Raw genomic sequence first — 13335 nt, 5'->3', positions numbered from 1 at the left:
TTTTGTAGCCCAAAAAGAAAACTAAGAAAAAGAAAGAAATTGCTTTGTCCATTTCTTTCTGTCGGTCACAGTAGGATGTATCTTTTGAAATTCTTGACAAGACAGCAGACCATCTGACCTCTGCACCCATTTCCCATGTCACTAAACCTTTGGAGGCCAACACAGTGAGCCTTCTAGAGCATCCTGTCTGATTAGTTAAATGGTCATTAAAGCTGCAAAGGGAGAGACACTAGACTTGTGATCTTGGAGGGATCGGAAAGTATTTTTCATATACTAGTAAATGAGGATGTCCTAGATCAGTCCCTATGTAAACCCCAAAAAAGAAAATGGAAGAATAAACATATTTCATTATTCTGCTACATCTGCACCCAGATATTCTTAACAAGAATGGTAGGACTTTTCTCATGTACTTTTTAAAACCTTTTTGGTTTTAGAACCCTCACATTTTTTTTGCCTCTTCACCTTCTACCCCTCTGGAAAGGAAAAGGGATACTTTCTCTGGGGAAGATTCTTTCTCAGAATCAGACTCTGAGCCACTGTACTACTACTCCTCCTCTCAGTGGTACTTCCCTTCTGGTTTTGAGTCTAAAGTTAGACACTTTATCCTCAGACTCACCCCAGAAGAACCTTCTTTTGGATACACATCTCAGAAGTGGTACTACAGATTATTGCATATGGATGTCCTTGAGAATTGTGATGCCCCTTCTGTTTTAGATGCTTTGGGGGACACCTTACATTCAGATTCAGTAGCTCTAAAGTTTCAGCCCCCTGCACCAGAAAAGCCTGACAGATCTTATAAAGTCCCTGACAGTCACAAATATCTGTACAAGAACCCCACATCTGACTCTGCACTTATTTTGACATACTGTGACAAGCCATCTAAACTTTCTTATTCCTCAAATACATTACCAAACTATAAATATAGTGCATCAGTGGACAGGAACAGCAGGAAAGTTTATACTGCATTAGCTTCCTGTGCTATTAATTATCAAACCAATGTGATCAGATACCTGTTGTCCATCTGTGACAATACATCTAAACTTATTCCTTATTTTCTTGACAGTGAATGCAGATCTGCACTTCAGACTGTAATTTCTTCTGCTTCTCAGGTTGTCACTCCATTAAGTGTGCATATGATGTTACAGATGCTTCTTCCTGGGCATCGATCACTGGGTCTGTTCTTGAGAGGTTTTCCTGTCTCAGATTCCTCTCACTACCTGAGGATGTCAAAACTTTGGTTAAGAACTACTGTTTGGTCCCCCCTTCTGATGAAATATTCAGAAAAGGAAGAAAGAAGTAAAATTATACAGGAGTTCAACTTTTTCTTCCCCCTCCCAAAATTTCAAAGGAATTACCCTTCCAAACTAGGCCCTTTCCATCACAAAAAAACTACTCAGCAGAAAGTCAAAAAATCCAAAATTGTCAGGTAAGATCATATCTGATTTTAAAGGGGTCAAAGAACTTTTCACAGATAAGCTTTCTAGTTTCTGACTTCCATCCTCCCCACTTCCTAATATATTTTCTGTCCCTCTCAACATCTGGAAGACATTTACAACAGATTCTTGGGTTGTGCAAATCATCTACAAATGGTGCGCACTACAGTGGAATTCCCTCTCTCATCCACATATGGTTCCATAAAAACCTCCAAACCAAAGACATCCAGTTCCTGCTATCATTTTGGACCTTCTAGATCAGGGTGTAAAAAATTATTCCTCCCCATCAAAAAGGAAAGAGATTACCTGGAGACTTTCTGGATTTGTCTGTTTTTGAAGATCTTTTTGAAAATTCCAAAATTTATTAAGTTAATGCTCCAAAACTCTTTTCCCTCTGATCTTTTTGAAAATTCCAAAATGTATTATGTTAATGCTCCAAAAATCATTTCCCTCTGATTTCTCCCAAAGCTTTTTTGGTTACCTTGGATCAGAAGGATGCTAACCTTCTTATTCCTTTTCATCATGAACAGATGATTTTATTTAGGATTCTGTGATTTTGGATTTCACTTTGTTTACTGCTTTGCCTTTTGGACTTTCCACTGCTGCTCTGAGAGTATTCACAAAGTGAATAGACCCTGTCTTAGCATTCTCTGGACTCCCAAGATATCCATGGCATTTTGGACAAAACTACCAACCTAGTGAAAAAGTCTAAAAGCATCCTTAAGATGTTGCTGCTCATTGCTTGGAGCCTAAAAAAACCCAAAAAACTCTATACCTTTCAAGCCCTCCTTAATATGAAGAATGTAGACATCTGTGTTGTGACCGAGACTTGTTTTAAAGTTGTAGAAATCACTCCGGAAGTGCAAGGCTACAGTGCTTTCCACACATTTAGACCAATATCAGCACAGACTGGGGCTAAAGGTGGAGATGTTTTGATCTATGTTTGCAACAAACATACCTCAGGTTGGTTAAAAAAAATGATACCATGGAGCTCCTCTATATGAGAGTTACCATAGGTAAGGTCCCGCACCATATTATGGCTAGCTACAGGTCACTATCTTTGCCCCTAGAGTCTTATGACTCTTAACTAAACCTACTAGATGTCTTAACCATCCAACCAAACACCCTCTTCATGGGTAACTTTAACTAACCCTCTATAGACTTGGAAATGTACACTACCTCAAACTCATAGGCACAATGCTTCTAGGACTTTATTAATACTAACACCCTTGGACATAGTGTACACACTCCATCTAGAGAATCTGGTACTCACCAGCATAGGAGTGCATTGCCCCCCTCCCCTTCCCCGCAATGTCACATCCTCTCAAGTGAGGTCAGATCACAAAGCTGTCACATTTGAAGTAAAAATCAACCCAGAAAATCCTGTTAAATTAGAAACAGTTCAGATCTGTTCAAAGGAAAACTACATCCTATTGAGTGAGAGTTTGTCAAAATTCAAGGCTCCTTCCAACCCTGAGACCACCTCTACCTATACAGAATTATTCAGAGTCACTATACAAACATGTGAATGGCTGCATAGAGGCCTGCTTACCTACTAGAAATCCAAAATAAACACTGAAAACAAACCCTACTGTTGGAATCCTCAAGGTATATAATAAAAGAAGAAAACTGATGGCCAAGATCAGGAAAAGCAACAACCTTTAATACAAGTTCTCTCTTATACAACTAAACAAGAAACTAAGATGTCTAATGAAGTCCAACAAAGCCAAATATGAGGTCAAGGTAGGCTCACAGGCTAAGGACAGTCAGCAGGCTTTCTTCAACTTTGCTTGGAACCTAAGGAGTAATACACAACAGTGTGCTGAACTAGTGGTAAACGATAACACCTGTACTGATCTGGGTGACATAGCAAATCTACTGGTTGATAAAATCTGCTCAAACTTCAACCCCCCCCCCCCCCCCAGCTCTACCAGGTAAATTCCCCTCCAACATAATTCCCTCAGCTGTCAGCAGGGACCAGGTGCTGGCAGCTCTTGCTAAAGCCAAGAACACTGCTTGCATGGATCGTGATAACATCTCCGGTTGCCTCTGGAACAGTCTAAAACATGACATATCAGGACCACTTGAGGCATTGTTCTTCAACAGCCTTGAAACAGGCTACATTCCAAGTGAATGGAGGACTGCAATAGTCAATCCCCTCCACAAGGGCAGACCATCAACCGACTCAGGGAACTTTAGACCCATCAGTCTTGCAAGCTTAGTATGCAAAGCCATGGAATGAATTATCATGGAAGTGATAAACAAGGGCATTGGCACCCTATGTACATTGGACCCACCCCAGTTTGGCTTTGTTAAGGGAAAGTCATGCCTACTTAACCTGGTGGACTTCTTTGAGAGGCTCACCAAGGCAATGGATGAGGGTTAAACTGTACATACTGCATATCTTGACCTGTTTAAGGCACTTGATATAATACTTCACTCAGACATTGTTGACGAGTTCTCCTAGCTAGACGTAAACCCTTACATAACTCACTGGTTTGCCAGCTGGCTCATAGACAGAACCCAAGAAGTCAAGATTGGTGAGACCACCTTCACCAAGAGACCGGTCACCAGTGGAGTACCCAGGTTTATGTGCTTGGCCCTCTCCTGTTTGGCATCTACTTCTCGGAAGTCAAGGCGAACATTAAAGACCTTTGGCTCGCCAACTTCGCAGATGACTGTAAATTTGAAGCTATCATAGATTCCCCCAGGACACAAACATCACAAAACTCAAGGAGACTCACAGTGCCAAAAGTGTAGAGCCAAAGATCCTTACCAACAAACTCGAACAACAAAAGCCCTGTAGAGGTAAAAAATGATAACCAATGACTTACGGAGTAAAAAATGAATTTAATAACCAAAATAAACTAACAATAACCAAAACAAAATGCAATTAGAACAAAATGCTTAACTTTGTCACTGCATTTTTCTTTCTGCCCTGGAACGTCCTCAGACATGCTACTAATCCATTCTTTTGCATTCCTATTTATACTAAAACCAATTAATTATTATTACCAATTACTTCAATTTTACAATTTAACTGAACCTCAACCAATGTACTACTATTATGCCACCATTAAAAAACTTATACATATTCTTAAAAAAAAAATCTCAAAAATATAATTCCATTGCAATAAATAATGAAAAGATGTTAAAATTATATTTGAAAATCCTATTTTAAAAATCGTATTTTAAGGCATGTTTATTAAGAAGAAAGGGATATTACAAAACTACTATTAGCAAATTATTCGGAACTGGCTCAATTCCCCTCTAAATTCTTAGCCAGAGTGATAAACCAAAACAGAACATCTCCCTTTATTTCGGAAATATCTTATCAGGAGAAAGAATATCAGAATACGCACGATATTATCAAACTATTCGAGTCCTTATACTCTCAACTTTACAGTCCTCCTGAAGGCCCTATCGACAAAGCAGAACTACAAAGCCTCTTAAACAACTTATCCTTCCCCAAGCTAACTAAGAATCAAAAAGACTCCCTTGACAGGGAAATTACACAACAAGAAATTATATTGGCAATTAATAAATTAAAATCTAACAAATCCCCTGGACCGGATAGCTTCACGGCCGAATTTTATAAATCTTTCACACCCAAAATCTCCAAAGCTCTGCTTCTGCTGTTTAATCATATTATCAGAGTTGGATATAAAGACATACACCTTAACGCATCTAGAACTATCCTTATCCCTAAACATAACACTGATTCGAAAACCCCCTGGGAATATAGACCCATCTCTATTGTTAACATGGAAATGAAGATCTTGGCCACAATTCTTGCCAATTGACTCAATGCAGTCATTTCTACTATTGTTTCACCTGAACAATCTGGCTTCATTATGCACGAACAATAGACCACACCCTTACATTAGACGCTATGATTTCTCTCTCTTCTCTGGCCAAAAGCCCTCTGTACTGTCTAGCTATTGATGCATCCAAAGCCTTCGACCGAATCAGTACAGAATTTCTATTTGATATTCTCCCATATTTCAACATACCAAACTTATTTATTAACAAGATTAAAATTCTTTACTCTAATGCATATACTATATTACAAATAAATAACCAGATATCTAACAGAATTGAAATTCATAATGGTGCTAGGCAAGGATGTCCCTTCTCTCCGCTATTATTCAACCTATACATCGAACCCTTATTCTTACTAATCAAACAGAAAACCTACCATCATACTCCTGTTCTATTTAACACTAAACTTCCCCTTTCAGCGTATGCTGATGATTTAAACATCTATTTTACTTTACCTAGTTCCGATCTTGAGAAAATTATGTCCTCCATTAACACCTTTTCCAAATTAGCAAACTACAAACTCAATAGAGATAAATCATTAATATTCCCAATAAATATGTCTTTCCCCATTCCCAAACATATTCCCTACTACAGGTATAAACATTAAACAACACTTCCACTACCTGGGAATATCCTTTTTTCAGGAGCATCCAGCTCAATACCAGAGCAATATGGCTAAATTATAGCTGAGTGTTCAAAATGATTTAAACAAATGGGCCAAACTTAAACTTCCACTCCTAGCCAGAACTGCAATCATAAAAATGAATATACTTCCTAGATTTCTATATATTTTTAATGCGACAAATATTACACTACACAACAAATTCTTTAAAACTATTTTCTCATTTATTTCAAAATTTATATGGTCCCCCAAATCTGTTAGGATTAGTTACACAAAACTTACATTTCCTAAGGAGCAAGGAGGCCTTGGGTTGCCAGATTTTAAACTATACTATGAAATAATCAGTGGGAGTAGAATCATAAACATTTCTTCCTACAATAAGAATTACACTATGTGTTGTCCAGCCCGAGTCATACTTTTTAGCAATTATGTCAAATCTCTAAACCTTAATCCCTCTGCTCTCCCTTTCTTGAATAAAGAAAACATAGGAAAGACTAAGTTGCATAAAGGCATTAAATCTAATATAAAGTCACTACAAAATCTTTTTAGTTCTTTAAACCTGACCCCTGCCTTTAACACTTTACAACCATTACATCTCAACCCTAATCTAAAGATGAACGGCCGTGTGGTAAACCTAGACAAATACCCCCTTCTCAGGAATACAAACATCTCTGACCTCTTCCCCTTTAAGCAACAGACAGTCTCTGATATGAGAATTAACATGAACTTACCGAAAAAATATACAGTTATATTAAGACAAATCAGGGAGTTAGTCCATATGTACCTAGACTACCCCATGGTAACTGATAAGGATATCTCAACTTGCAAGGCACTGTGGAAACTATTCCTCCTTAAAAAGAAAATTACCTCAAATACCTACAAAGTTATCATGGCCTCCAAAACACATAATGAGCCCATTTTCTCCAAATATTGGTTAAAGCAAGATCCCTCTATTACCCATAACCAGATTTCAAATGCCATAAGAATTAGCGCTAAACACATACCCCTAAAGAAAATTAAATATACCCAGATCATGGTAATGAACAATGCATACCTTACCCCTGACATAATCAACAAAATATACCCTAATTACTCCCCTCAATGTCAAGTCTGTCAAAATCCAACAGATGATCTCCTACATATATTTTGGAGTTGCAAATGCTCATATAAACTATGGTGTGCCCTGAGAGTCCTACTGGAAAAAAATGGCTACGAAAAATCAACCCATTCATGGAAATTCACTCTCCTACACATCCCTCCCCCAGGCCTATCAGAGGCGAAATATAGAATTCTGATTTCCATACTTATGTTAGTAAAATATTATATCTCTCTTAATTGGAAAAATAGGCACTTATTATCTTGGGAAGGGTTCAAGACTCTGGCTATTAAACACCTTAAGGCACATAGATACTTGTTTCATAACATTAACCAGAAACCATATCTGCAAGAATATTGGAGAATGTTATTTGAACATATACTGAAATGAATATCTGATTACTGTACTACCCTTTGTGTTATTTTGGGCAGTGTATAAGTGTATATAGTTGCATATGTAGCTTGTTCGTGTATGTTTGTCTGATGTTATTTGCTGTTAATGTTTGAATAGAACAATAAAGAGAATTAAAAAAAAAAAAAGAAAACTACTATTTTGATCTCATCTAGTGTTCTGATCTATAACCTTTTTTTTCTAAAAACACTTAGAATTGCAATTACAGTAAGATAAAAATAAACTTCTAACCAACAAAAACATATTTAATAATGGACATATTACCTCCACCTAGTCTATAAAACAAAAAAATACTAAATAATATAATAACGTTCAGATGTATATTATGTTTATAATCTAGCAGCCCTAGGTTTTAAAACTGGGGCAAGGGAGACATATTCATTAGCTTCAAGAGTCAATTGCCAGAAAACCTCTCGGTATTCAGTTTTTGTCTTCCATTGCCCCCCTCTGACATCATAGGGAGTTGCTTCCAGTATAAAGAAATGAGTAAGTAGTATGTTTATAAATCTTTTAGGTGCTCATAAATTCTTCTTTTTAAAGCTCTTTCTGTTTTCCCCACATAAAAAGTAGGGCATTTTTTACAGTCAACTAAATAGACAACTCCCTCACTATCACAGTTTGCAGACTTTTTACCCTGTGTATCTCTGCTTTGTATGTATGTATATATATATATATATATATATATATATATATATATATATATATATATATATATATATATATTCTCAGCATTCATAATATGGGGACACCTACCACATTTGAATGTCCCTTTTCTTTTACTCATATCCTTGTTTAAATATACATGGTGCTCTAATGCTCTAAATATTTTTTAATATTTATGTTCTTCCTATATGTAAAATTAAGTTGCTGCTTAAATATCATATCCAAATAAGAAAAATTTGAAAACATATTCCAGTTTTTAAAAATAATATTCTTAACAATCACAGTTTCACTATTAAAATTCATTACTAAAGACCCTGTTGACACATCTTCCCCCTTTTTTATCAGATTCCTCTGATTGTTGGATCTTAAATTACTGTTGTCTTTACTTAATAATGGACTAAACTTATTCTTTTTCCCTTCTCTTACCTCATTAAAAACTTATTTGCTCATCTTATTAGGATATTTTCTTTCTATAAACATATTTTTCAGTTTATCACATTCATTAATAAAAACGAACTCTTACAAGGTCATTCTTGATATCCTAATAAATTGACTTTTCAAAATGTTCCTGTGTTGTTTATATGGGTGCCACTGGTAAAGTATAGGTAGCAATTAAAAAAAGTATTCTTTCTATCAACTGTAGATTTAAACTAATTTTTAGTCAGATCCTTATGTATTGTTATGTCAAGGTAGTTCACCAGATCTTTGGTAATGTAAGTGAATTTAAAGAAATCAGTAGTGTTACTAATATAATTTAAAAATTCATTCAGTTTCTCTTCTGTGTCAGTCCAAAAGATACACAAGTCGTCTAAGTGTCTCTTGTACATGCACCAACATTTTACATAAGGGATATTAAAAATACATTTTTCTCCCATGTTTTTAAAACTATGTTTGCATAACTGGGGGCACAACTTGCCCCCATGGCTATTACATTTATTTGTTTTAAAAAATTCCCCATCAAAATTAATATATTTTAAGTACCCTTTCTAACAATTCCATTATTACTCGAAATTCTTTAAAAATGAATTTCCTTTCATCCACTAGAGTCTATTCAAAACACTCCATACCTAATTAATGTAGTATCACTGAAAATAAATCTATAATATCAGCTAAGTATTATATCTTTATTATATACATTCTGATCTATAGATTTAAAAAATCCCATGAATCCTTCAGAATGCACTCTTTTTTCATCCAGTACTGCTTTTAATTTCATGTCTATATATTTTGCTATTGCATGTGTTTTATATCCATTTGCTGCCACAGTAGGTCATAAAGGTGGATTACTTGGATCTTTATGCACCTTTGGAATACCAGATATGGATGGTATCACAGGCTTTTCAATCCATAGAAAATTATATAAATCCACATTAATCATCTCATCATATTACAATTCTCTTAATCCAAAATCAATTTTAGAATAAGCAGTAATGTTATGTAGTCTTGTTTTGCCTCCATTATTACATGTGGGTTCGGAGCCGATCCTCTGCTCCGACTCGGCCGCTTTTAGAAAGCCTGAAAACTTCTAGCTCGTGACTAGGAGGTATCCCATGGTGCATGAGCACACTCCCCAGATCTCATTTGCCGCATCTTCAGTCGGAAGCTGTCTTGGTTGGCCGTGGCTAAGTGATACCTTTTTTATTACTATTACTTCCTTTTCAGGAATTTATTGCTTATAGAGAGTTTTCTATCATAGCTTATTACTGATAGTCATTTTTTGTGACTTCCGATTTGTGACTTCAACCGGATTTGACTTGATTATCGTATATTGTATTTTCTGGGCCTATTGCTTGTTCACGTGTGGTATCCCATGAGTGTGTGTGTTTTGTTTTTTGCTAGACCTTTTAAGTTAGAGGTTCTAGTTTTATCCCTATTTTGTTCTTCACACTAGGTCCGTTTAAGTTAGAGGACCTAGCCCCCCCCCCTTTCTTTTCTTAGAGTGTGATAGGGCTAGATCTGTTTAAGTTAGAGGATCTAGTTTCTCTCTTGTTGTGCGAGTGTGTTGACCTTCCTTTGCTGTCAATATGTCTAAGGAATCTAAGGAACACAAACCGTCAGGCTTTAAGAAGTGCATTAAGTGTTCACAAAAAATGTCCATCAATGATGGACATAGCTTTTGTGTATATTGCTTAGGGGCCATACATCTGCAAGAAACCTGCCTTTTCTGCCATTCTTTTAGCCCTAGAGTGCTCCAAGAATGGCAGAATAAACTTATTTTAAAAGGTCTGTTGAAACCTTCCTTCGAAGAAGACCTAGCCAGTTCTTCTTCCTCTCCTAAGTCGCAGTCTTCTAGGAAGGATAAGGGCAAAACCTCAAAACGACCTTCTCCGGCTCCAACTTCTGCATCTGAACCACCACAGAAGTTACAAAAAGCGGAGTTGGTCTCTTTCTCTTCGGCTCCACAGTCTTCGGGGCTGATTGAGATTTTGGACATAGACCCTGCAGTATTAGTAGCAAGTGTTTTGGTGCCGATCACTAGCAGCCCTCTTTGGAGTCGGTCAGCGGATATCCCACCGGTCTCCCCTACCCTTAAATCACTGATATTACAGAAAACAAGGTCACCCATGCTGTCCTCCAGATCCTCCTGGAGTCTATCTGAAGAAGAAATCGAGAGAGTGGTGCTCAGACTCCTCAAGTCTTCGGCCTTGCCAAAATTTTTATTGATTCCGACCCACTCGGTCTCGGAGCCGCCACCTTCTACCTGTCCTGCTTTCATTCCTCCTCCAGTTCATATTCATAGGTTCATAGGTTAGTACTAAGCTAACTGCCCTTGCAAGCCATTTTAAGCCTAGCCAGTTATCCCTTGTGAGACTCCAACCCTGCACCTTGTGTTTGTAAGGCAAACACCTTAACCATTAGGCCACCCTTGGGCCTTTGGAGCCGATATTGCCGGTACCGACTACAGTGGAGTCTTTGGTTCCAGCACCTCATGTAGTTGTCTCGGAGCAGAGTTCCGCTCCGACACTCTTGGCACCGTCTGTAGTGTCTGTGGTCCGAAGCTCCTCGTTTGGCCCCGATGGGGGCACTTGGAATCGAACTTCTTCAGTGCCGATTCTCCCTCTTGGTGCGTCGGCCCAAGTGAGCTTGGACCCCACATTGTTCTCAGAGCCGATCCTTCTGGAGCAGTCGGCACCTCCGGTTTCTTCGGAACCGAGGCATGTTTTGGAGCCGGAGGAATTGGTCTTCGTGAAGATGAGGAGCATGCTGGATAGCTCAATCCATCCCACGTAGAAGTACCGATGCTATACTCTCTCAAATGCAGACTACAGTCTCAGCATCTTCTCTTCCCCCGGATGGCAGAGACCCATAGCCTCAGGACCCCCACTTGGGTGACCCCCAGTCGTCCGAGGCCTCCCCAGAGAACCCCGCTGAGGAGCCCCCTCAGAAGAGATCATGTAAGAGGAAGCATGTAGACTCTCCTGATGAGTCTCTCACATCTGACACTGACCTCGATGAGTCAGAGGGGGTCTCCTAAGTCATCCTCTGAATATGTCTCCTTTACAGACTTCTTGGAGATCCTCAGGCAGAGAGGCGGCTGGCCCACTGTTACCCCGTCTAATGAGGAGTCATTGTACTTGAAGGCTTTTGGGTCTCATCCCTCAGCTTCATGGGTGTCTCCCCCATTGGACGAGTTACTGGATCTTGTGAGTCAGAAAGCATGGCAGACTCCTGATGCCATGGAACTGGTCCCCAGGAGGCCGAACAAGTTTCTTTCCGCCCCTAAAGACAAAGAATTTTTATCCAAGGGCTTACATATAGATGCCATGGTGGTGGCGGCGGCCACTAAGAAGGAGCTAGCAGAAACTTCTTCTTCTATCCATCAGCCCAATAAGGAATTCTGAATGATTGATAGATACAGGAAACGTATCTTCTCTTCAGCGGCTTTTACACGCCGATTGCTGAATTATCTATCACACTTCACGAGACTTCAGAGAGATCTCCTGAAGGAGTTAGGAGATACTCTTCAAGGTACCTCTACTGAAGGAGTCTCATCTATATTATTTACTCAGTTGGCTACCTTAACATCTATTGTTAACTCCTCCATGAGGCTGATCTCATACGCAGCTGATGGTGCGAGTAGGGCGGTGGGTTCAGGAGTCTCCTTAAGGATACACTCCTGGATGCATCTATGCAATTTTGCTAAACCTTTCAAGTCTACATTCACCAATGCTCCCATTGACGGATCCTCTCTTTTTGGATCCAAGGTGAAAGATACCCTCACCAGGTGTGAACAGAAGGAAAGACTCTCTCTGTCGTGGGAGTCCATTTTACCATCCCTTGTAGACCTTACCCTAAAGGTCAGAAGAGTGGTAAAATGTGATTCAAGAAATCACAGAGATCTTTCCAGGATACACAGGGTGATTCCTCCTTCAGAGGCAGGGGAGGAGGAACAAATGGTGGACGTCACCCTAGAGGCAGGGGAGGTCGCGATTCCTTTCCTGACCATCCCTATCAGCATTCCTGATGTGGAACCTGACTGTGCGTCTCTGGAGCCGGTCAGGGGTCACCTGTCTTTGTACCCAAAAGCCTGGCTAAGTATCACCCGAGACAAGTGGGTACAAGACATTATCACCAGAGGTTACTCTATACCCTTTTTTCCTTCCACCACGCCCTCCCAAAAGGATTCCAGATGTACCACCCAATCACAGGGATCAAGCAGCTATAGAGATAGAAAAGCTGCTCCAAAAGGTCCCGGCAGACCAGACAGGATTTGGAACATACTCCAAATTCTTTTTAGTTCCAAAAAGAACAGGAGACTGGAGACCTATTTTAGACCTCAGCAGGTTAAACAAGTATGTAAAGAAGTCCAAGTTCCACATGGCCACTCTACAATCCATACTCCCTCTGTTAGGGAAAGAAAATTGGATGTGCTCAATAGATCTCCAAGATGCCTACTACCACATCAAGATGGACAAAGCATCAAGGAGTTTTCTACGCTTCTGGCTGGGAGCCAATCTTTACCAGTTTCGGGCACTGCCTTTTGGTCTCACCACAGCCCCCCGGGTGTTCATCAAATGCATGGCAGTAGTGACAGTCCATCTGAGGCATCAGGGAATCCAAGTTTTTCCATACCTGGACGATTGGGTCTTGACCGCCACCACCAGACATCTTCTAGTTCAATACAGAGACTCCACAATCAAGCTCTGTTCCCAGTTGGGAGTCTCTATAAATTGGGAAAAATCCTTAACTTTGCCCGCTCAATCTATAACCTTTATAGGAGCAAACGTAGACACGGTCTCAATGGTAGCCAGACTACCAGCAGAATACAAAATCTTTCACAGCAGATT

At 39.2% G+C, this 13335-nt stretch overlaps 1 protein-coding gene across 1 annotated transcript in view; it reads left to right on the top strand.

Annotated features, from left to right (window-relative positions):
- The window catches only part of PIBF1 (progesterone immunomodulatory binding factor 1), a 2608929-nt gene that overhangs the window by 830322 nt on the left and 1765272 nt on the right, over nt 1–13335 (top strand). The window lies entirely within an intron of this gene.

This window comes from Protopterus annectens, chromosome 5.part0 (genome assembly GCF_019279795.1).
Source record: "Protopterus annectens isolate FY-2018-M chromosome 5.part0, PAN1.0, whole genome shotgun sequence".
NCBI classification, from domain to species: Eukaryota; Metazoa; Chordata; order Ceratodontiformes; family Protopteridae; genus Protopterus; species Protopterus annectens.
Note: the sequence above shows the minus strand (reverse complement) of the source record. Positions and strands in the feature narration are given on the sequence as shown.